Consider the following 8,282-nt stretch of genomic DNA (forward strand, 5'->3'; position numbering starts at 1 on the left):
GAAAATGTATTCGGAGGCGCCGTATGGATATTGTGATGCAATCGCGGAGTCTCCAGAGGGACCCAGAGGCCAAATTGAGCTCGGTACCGCATCACCCAGCGTCTCTCAAATGTGACAATGTGGAGGGCTACATATAGCTCCGCATTGAAATTATTGGGTGGTGGTAGGTGAGGGCTGGAGGTCCAGCATAAACACAAACTCACTTCCTTGATAACAGCCCTGCTCTGCTCAGCGAAGCGCAAGAAGTATGAGTGATCTAACTTCTGCAGAGGCCATGTAGCGCCTTTAAATGAGCCATGTGGAGAGCTGCTAACCCAAAGAATTCGGGCAGTGGCAGATGGGATATGTCCCTACCCACAACAATTTGTTACTCCAACAGTGTCCCCCAAGGTGAGTAAAACACAGAATTATATTCAAAATGTGCACATTTGTCCTGGTGATGCAAGTAAGTAGGCTTTTTTCCTGTATATTCCTGGTCTCGCTTCAATCAAAATGAGCAGAATTTAGCAATAACACTAACGCTACATCCAATAGGTCCTTCTCTGCCTGAAAGTTCTGCTCCCGGTCTTACATCACCTCGAGGTATCCCTGCCTGCAGGCATGCTGTTATTTTTGGAGTATTTTAAGTCACTAGCACGCATAAACTCGGGTTGGCTAAGGACATGAGCGGACCTTTCCATAGAATGGACTGGATGGGTGTGGGAATTGTACATAAAAGGGCCAATCAACGGGAAGCCAACTGTCACAATCATGTCGGAAATAATTAATTCACAATCACTGCATCTCAGTTGGGCTCCAATCACCCATTTTTAAGCATATGCTTCAATATTTAAATGCATTCATGAGAGATTAGTTGTTTTATACAGCATATTGTCTCTTTATATTTTTTCTTGCAATAGACACATAGGCAACTTTAAACTGCGTTATATAAGCAGTTATAATTTCCAGTGGTTCCTTTATTCTGGTTGGTTCCCTGTTTTGATGTATATTTCCAACACGCAGAAAAAAGCTTGGAAGTCAAACTGCCAGATGTTTCGGTTCCACTCAATGTTATGTCCACACCGCGTTTTCCCTCCAACACTCACACCTGGATTCGCTCCAGTGCGCCCCAAGCACCTGAACTGCACGCGATCCCGTAGAGATGCAGGTACTTGATCACGCTCTTCTGTGAGCAGGGCTGAGCGGTTACGGAAAGTGTGCTCACACGGCGTTGCGTGACTACAGGTCGGGCCGGGGAACACAAAGACATTGTTCAGTGTGTGATCAGTTAGTCAGTCCGCCTCTCCAGTAACACAGCAACATTCCTTTGGCGTTCCTCAGCCTCCCTCTCCCGCCACAACTGCACTGGCTGCTGCTGAGGGTTAAGCAGGGAAAGCAAAAGTGATGTTTTTGTATTGATGTGTTATGGTGGTTCCAGCCATTCGTGTGGTTTTCTATATTTAACAACATGTCAGGGAGAAATTAGAAAGGAAACCTTATAAACATTAAAAACAGTGACTACAAATGATTCCTATTCAACAATAGTCACTATGAGAACATGACATAAATCGATCAACAAATGTGTGTCAGAAGAACCCACTACTAGAGGAATTACTGAGAGATCTTAAGTCTTCATGATCATGTGTTTTAGGGTTTCGGGACACCACTTTCTATCTCTCTGGTCTCCCTCTTTCTCTCTGTCCTGTCTGTGTTTTTCTCCACTGACAAAAGGGCTCATTCAGAGGCTGAAGAACAAATGTTTCCTTATGTAGCCTGGCTGTGAGGGATGCCAGCAACGGGGGCAACACAAGAGAGGCTGCCCTCCTCTGCTTTTCTCTCCTCTCAGCACACTACAGCCCTTCAGCCTGGCTGGCTGCCGGCACGACTGGGGGCACTCAGGGCATAAACTATCAGAGAGCAAGAAAGTCAAACAGCTTTATACAGAGACTTGAGGGATACATTGAGCTCTACCTGGGGGGAGCTGTAGTTATCTATCTTTTGTCTTTAATTCACACTCTTTATGTCTCTTTCTGGGTCTATCTGTGTCTGTCTTTCACTAATATGTGTGTGTGTGAGAGAGAGAGACTGACAAACGCACGCACGCACACACACACACAAAGGATGGTCAGTGTTTGTGGTAATGAGTTCTTAAGCATTATCCTCTGCAGTCCAACTGATGCAGCAGAGGCTATAAAATGTACATAGGCTGACGCATGGGGTTTGTCCATCTACATTTACCCCATTGGACACAACATCCTGACTGTTATTATTATTATACCATGGCATTGTTGAATACTTGTTTCTGATTGGCTAGAAGGGCATTCTAGAGGGTGCAATTTCCCTATAACACACAGTATACTTGAATGCTTGAATTCTATGGCTATAGTTCATTATTACATGTTCTATGTTTGAGATGCTTTTGAAAGCAAAAGTCAAATGAAAACAATATTGGAATTGTTGAATTCGATTTTCCTAATGGCAAGCTAGGACTGATGGTTTGGTTAGCTAAACGAGCAAGTCTGGTTGTTTGGTTACCACAGCAACTACTGTAGCTATCTAGTAAACTTGCTAGCGACTTCAGTGTACGTTGAACACATTTCTACCTGCAAATGAACACCTTTCTAGAGGTGAATGTGTTAAATTATAGCCATGGTATAAATAATCAACTCAGGGTTCTATGTATTCTCTGAAAAAAAAAATGCAGCTCTGTGGGAGGTCAGTTCCACACCTTCCAGGTCGTTCATTATTTTCCATAGAACACAGCCCCTCGTTGATTAAAATAAAATAAGTAAGGGATAAACAATTATATAAACAATTATTATTCACAAAATGTTTTGATTTTTTGGGGGTTTCTATTACAAAGTATGTTATTGGCCTTTTAAGACACCATTGCCACTTTAAGATCTCTATTGGAGAAGTGGGTAGATGCATCTCAATATGGTGACTGGAGTATGGGCGAGTGGGCGTGTGGAAAGTAGAGGACGCGTGGAAAGGCAGTGGTGGAAAAGTACCCAATTGTCATACTTGAGTAAAAGTATAGATCCCTTAATAGAAAGTTACTCAAGTAACAGTGAAAGTCACTCAGTAAAATACTTCTTGAGGAAAAGTCAAAGTATTTGGCCCTAAATGTAGTTAAGTATCAAAAGTAAACATAACTGCTAAAATTCCTTATATTAAGAAAAGCAGACAGCACCAATTTCTTGTTTAAAAAATTACATATAACCAGGGGCACACTCCGATAATGGGTGTGCTGTTGCTTAATGCCAGCAGCTACAGACCGCTGTTTGATTTGATTAGCACAGTGGTGTGCGTTGTCGACTATTTCATTCCCTTCATCTGACCATCAGCAACAATCACGCATGTCAGTTCAGTGCACACAGCGTGGCAGAGAACGCATCACATTTGAGAATACATTTATTTGGGAATATATTTTGTCGAACAGACGAATGTTGCTGTCTATATTAGGCAATGCCATGACTCAGGTATTAGGATCTATCACTGAAATCTCCCCTTTGTCTGAGCATGAGAGAGAAAGAGAGCGAGTCAGCCGTTGCGATGCAGCCTTCATAAAGGTAGTATTGTTAAGTTGCGTGCGAAGCTCCTGCTTTGAGCTTTGGGTCTCCGCCCACTCTTGTTCACCACAGATATTTTTCTTCTTCTTTTACATCTTCCCCTTTCTTTCAGCTACAGGTAAGCATTTGACGTCCGCACGCAATCCCTGGAGTGTCTCCTCCCCCCTTTCGCTGTTTGACTAATCCTCACGCACGCACACATTATCCCAGGGCATGAGTAAGCGCCTATCAATAAAGTCTACTGCCATTGGTTGACGCTGTAGCCTTCCAAGAGACCATCTTCAGAGCTAAACTATCATTCCTTTCTTGACACCCTCTATCTGATTGAGACAATACCTTATTTGAGATACTCTGTACTCATCCACTCACTATCTTCCCACACATTAGCTATATCTCTCATGCTCTCTTACCTCACGGTATCCCACTTTTAGCACCTACCCAACATCATGCTTTACTCAGCACTCTCCTACTGTAACAGTGCTGTACTGTTCTTTGCCTTTGGAGTGGCTTTTTCTGACATTATTTGACCGCTCTCCAGACCAGATTGTTAGCAGACTGCCTGTGGTCAATGCTTTCCACTGTTTTCCTCGTACAGGACTATGAACCAGAAGGTTGCCATTCGAAACACAAAGCAAAGAAAGGGTCCCTTCTCTCGGATCCTGTGTGCATGCGAGAGAAAGAGAGAGAGCGTGAGAGAGAGACAGAGAGAGTCAGAGACCAAGTGAGTGTTTGTATCTGTGTGTGCGATCCATGCCTGTGGCTTACCTCTCTCCGGTGCCCAATAATGTCAGGGGAGATGTCCTGCCTTTACCAATCTCTGCCCACAGCGAGGTGGGCATGGTCGCCGCGGGCGACGCTGGCACAGGGCGGCTGTGAAAGGGGTTCTTTGTCCTCCGCAACAAGGTGTGTTTCCTGAACTGGCATGTCGACTCAATAAGCGGCTAAACCACGTCTCGCCTCTCCCTATCACACTCATCAGTTTCACAGCTCAAAAGAAAAACAAATAGGAGAAAGAGGGAGCGAACCCGCACTGTGTGTGCCAGTCGACTAGCTGCCAGGTCCTAGGCTTAAAGTTGAGTATTGTTACACAAGGATGGGTCATGGTTCAGGATACTGCTACAGTGTCATTGTGTAGCACTCTGAACCTGCGTGGACAACGTGTATACATCGCACATTTATACAGTTCTGAGAGTCCCTTTGCTCGTGTTTGACCTCAGAAACGTCGCCATTCCATAGACTCGTGAGGGAAATAAAAATGTTCTCGCTGTAAAACGAGCGGGTAGAGAGCGAAGTCAAGAGAGAGTGAACTATGGCTCAACTCGAGACCAGGTCTCCGTCAGAGTAGGTCTCACTTCTCAACACGGATTCTCTCCAATGAGAGCTAAGGACTGAAATTACAAGACAGAGGGAGAAAGAGAACAGATGACAGAGTCAGAGAGACAGAGAGAAAGAGAGAGGCCCAGTACCTAGACTTGTAGAGTTGACCCTTTCTGTACTTTACCATCTCTCCACAGTCTCATGTCTACTGTTCATAGCACTGGCCAAACACACACACGTCCTGCCAACACGGAAGTGCAGTGTTCACTCAATTTTAACTGTATGAAAACTGTACATTAGTTAGTACCTTCAGAAAGTATTCATACCTCTGAACTTATTCCACATTTTGTTGTGTTACAGCCTGAATTCAATTCATCTGGATTTGGGGATGTTCTCCCATTATTCCTTGAAGATTCTAAAATTGTACTAAGCTAACAGTTGAAATTGTTTTAAAATGGTCATACCATAGATCATTTAGCTATTTCATTTAGAATTTTAGAACCCCTTTAGGTATACAGTAAAAAAAGAAAAGATAAGGAATAAGGTTGTGAAGTGTCTGTCCTAAATCTAGGAGATATAAGAAAGCTCAGGAAATATACACTGCTCAAAAAAATAAAGGGAACACTAAAATAACACATCCTAGATCTGAATGAATGAAATATTCTTATTAAATACTTTCTTTACATAGTTGAATGTGCTGACAACAGAATCACACAAAAATGATCAATGGAAATCAAATTTATCAACCCATGGAGGTCTGGATTTGGAGTCACACTCAAAATTAAAGTGGAAAACCACACTACAGGCTGATCCAACTTTGATGTAATGTCCTTAAAACAAGTCAAAATGAGGCTCAGTAGTGTGTGTGGCCTCCACGTGCCTGTGTGACCTCCATACAACGCCTGGGCATGCTCCTGATGAGGTGGCGGATGGTCTCCTGAGGGATCTCCTCCCAGACCTGAACTAAAGCATCTGCCAACTCCTGGACAGTCTGGACAGTCAGTTGGTTGATGGAGCGAGACATGATGTCCCAGATGTGCTCAATTGGATTCAGGTCTGGGGAACGGACGGGCCAGTCCATAGTATCAATGCCTTCCTCTTGCAGGAACTGCTGACACACTCCAGCCACATGAGGTCTAGCATCGTCTTGCATTAGGAGGAACCCAGGGCCAACCGCACCAGCATATGGTCTCACAAGGGGTCTGAGGATCTCATCTCGGTACCTAATGGCAGTCAGGCTACCTCTGGCGAGCACATGGAGGGCTGTGCGGCCCCCCAAAGAAGTGCCACCCCACACCATGACTGACCCACCGCCAAACCGGTCATGCTGAAGGATGTTGCAGGCAGCAGAACGTTCTCCACGGCGTCTCCAGACTCTGTCACGTCTGTCACATGTGCTCAGTGTGAACCTGCTTTCATCTGTGAAGAGCACAGGGCGCCAGTGGCGAATTTGCCAATCTTGGTGTTCTCTGGCAAATGCCAAACGTCCTGCACGGTGTTGGGCTGTAAGCACAACCCCCACCTGTGGACGTCGGGCCCTCATACCACCCTCATGTAGTCTGTTTCTGACCGTTTGAGCAGACACATGCACATTTGTGTCCTGCTGGAGGTCATTTTGCAGGGCTCTGGCAGTGCTCCTCCTGCTCCTCCTTGCACAAAGGTGGAGGTAGCGGTCCTGCTGCTGGGTTGTTGCCCTCCTACGGCCTCTGCCACGTCTCCAGATTTACTGGCCTGTCTCCTGGTAGCGCCTCAATGCTCTGGACACTACGCTGACAGACACAGCAAACCTTCTTGCCACAGCTCGCATTGATGTGCCATCCTCGACGAGCTGCACTACCTGAGCCACTTGTGTGGGTTGTAGACTCCGTCTCATGCTACCACTAGAGTGAAAGCACCGCCAGCATTCAAAAGTGACCAAAACATCAGCCAGGAAGCATAGGAACTGAGAAGTGGTCTGTGGTCACCACCTGCAGAACCACTCCTTTATTAGGGGTGTCTTGCTAATTGCCTATAATTTCCACCTGTTGTCTATTCCATTTGCACAACAGCATGTGTAATTTGTCGATCAGTGTTGCTTCCTAAGTGGACAGTTTGATTTCACAGAAGTGTGATTGACTTGGAGTTACATTGTGTTGTTTAAGTGTTCCCTTTATTTTTTTTTGAGCAGTGTATTTATATATACAGTCCCAGTCAAAAGTTTAGACACACCTACTCAATCAAAGGTTCTTCTTATTTTTACTATTTTTCTACATTGGTGGGAGCAGTATCACGTCAGGTTATTTTTGTATTTTAGCTTTTTTGTAAAGTAATAGTAAAGACATAACTATGAAATAACACATATGGAATCATGTAGTAACCAAATATATTTCATATTCTCTCAACCAGCTTCATGAGGAATGCTTTTCCAATAGTCTTGAAGGAGTTCCCACATATGCTGAGCACTTGTTGGCTGCTTTTCCTTCCCTCTCGGGAACCACACATGCGGAGATCATCCACTCACCTACACTGCGTCTCACAAAGACACGGCAGTTGGAACCAAAAATTGAGAGATTTCCTCCGGTCTAAGGTCCATTGCTCGTGTTTTTTGGCCCAAGCAAGTCTTTGATTATTATTATTGGTGTCCTTTAGTAGTGGTTTATTTGCAGCAATTCGATCAGATAGGCCTGATTCACGTAGTCTCCTCTGAACAGTTGATTTCGAGATGTGTCTGTTACTTGAACTCTGTGAAGCATTTATTTGGGCTGCAATTTCTGAGGCTGGTAACTAATGAACTTATCCTCTGCAGCAGAGTTACAGTAACTCTGGGTCTTCCTTTCCTGTGGCGGTCCTCATGAGAGCCAGTTTCATCACAGCGCTTGATGATTTTTGCAACTGCACTTGGAGAAACTTTCAAAGTTCTTGACATTTTCCAAATTGACTGTGTGGTGGTTCATTTCTTTACCATCAAAAGAGGAGAGACAAAGTTACCACACAAGTCAGAGTTATACTTACACTAAATCTTTAATAGTGAGAGCTTTGCAATAGCAATGGCTTGTCGACGAATCACTGTTTCTGATGATCTGTTGAAAAGCGACGAGACAAAAGTACAAAGTTCTTTTATAACCAAGATACACACCTTTCAACCTACATGACGAACAAAATATATATAGAATGGGTCACAAGGTTAAGATTTGTATGAAAGTTACCTATAATACAAAGCAGACAGCATCTGCTGTGTCAACAGTTTTCATTTATACAGTGCCTTGCGAAAGTATTCGGCCCCCTTGAACTTTGCGACCTTTTGCCACATTTCAGGCTTCAAACATAAAGATATAAAACTGTATTTTTTTGTGAAGAATCAACAACAAGTGGGACACAATCATGAAGTGGAACGACATTTATTGGATATTTCAAACTTTTTTTAACAATTCAAAA

Source organism: Oncorhynchus clarkii, chromosome 16, assembly GCF_045791955.1.
Source record: "Oncorhynchus clarkii lewisi isolate Uvic-CL-2024 chromosome 16, UVic_Ocla_1.0, whole genome shotgun sequence".
Lineage (NCBI taxonomy): Eukaryota > Metazoa > Chordata > Actinopteri > Salmoniformes > Salmonidae > Oncorhynchus > Oncorhynchus clarkii.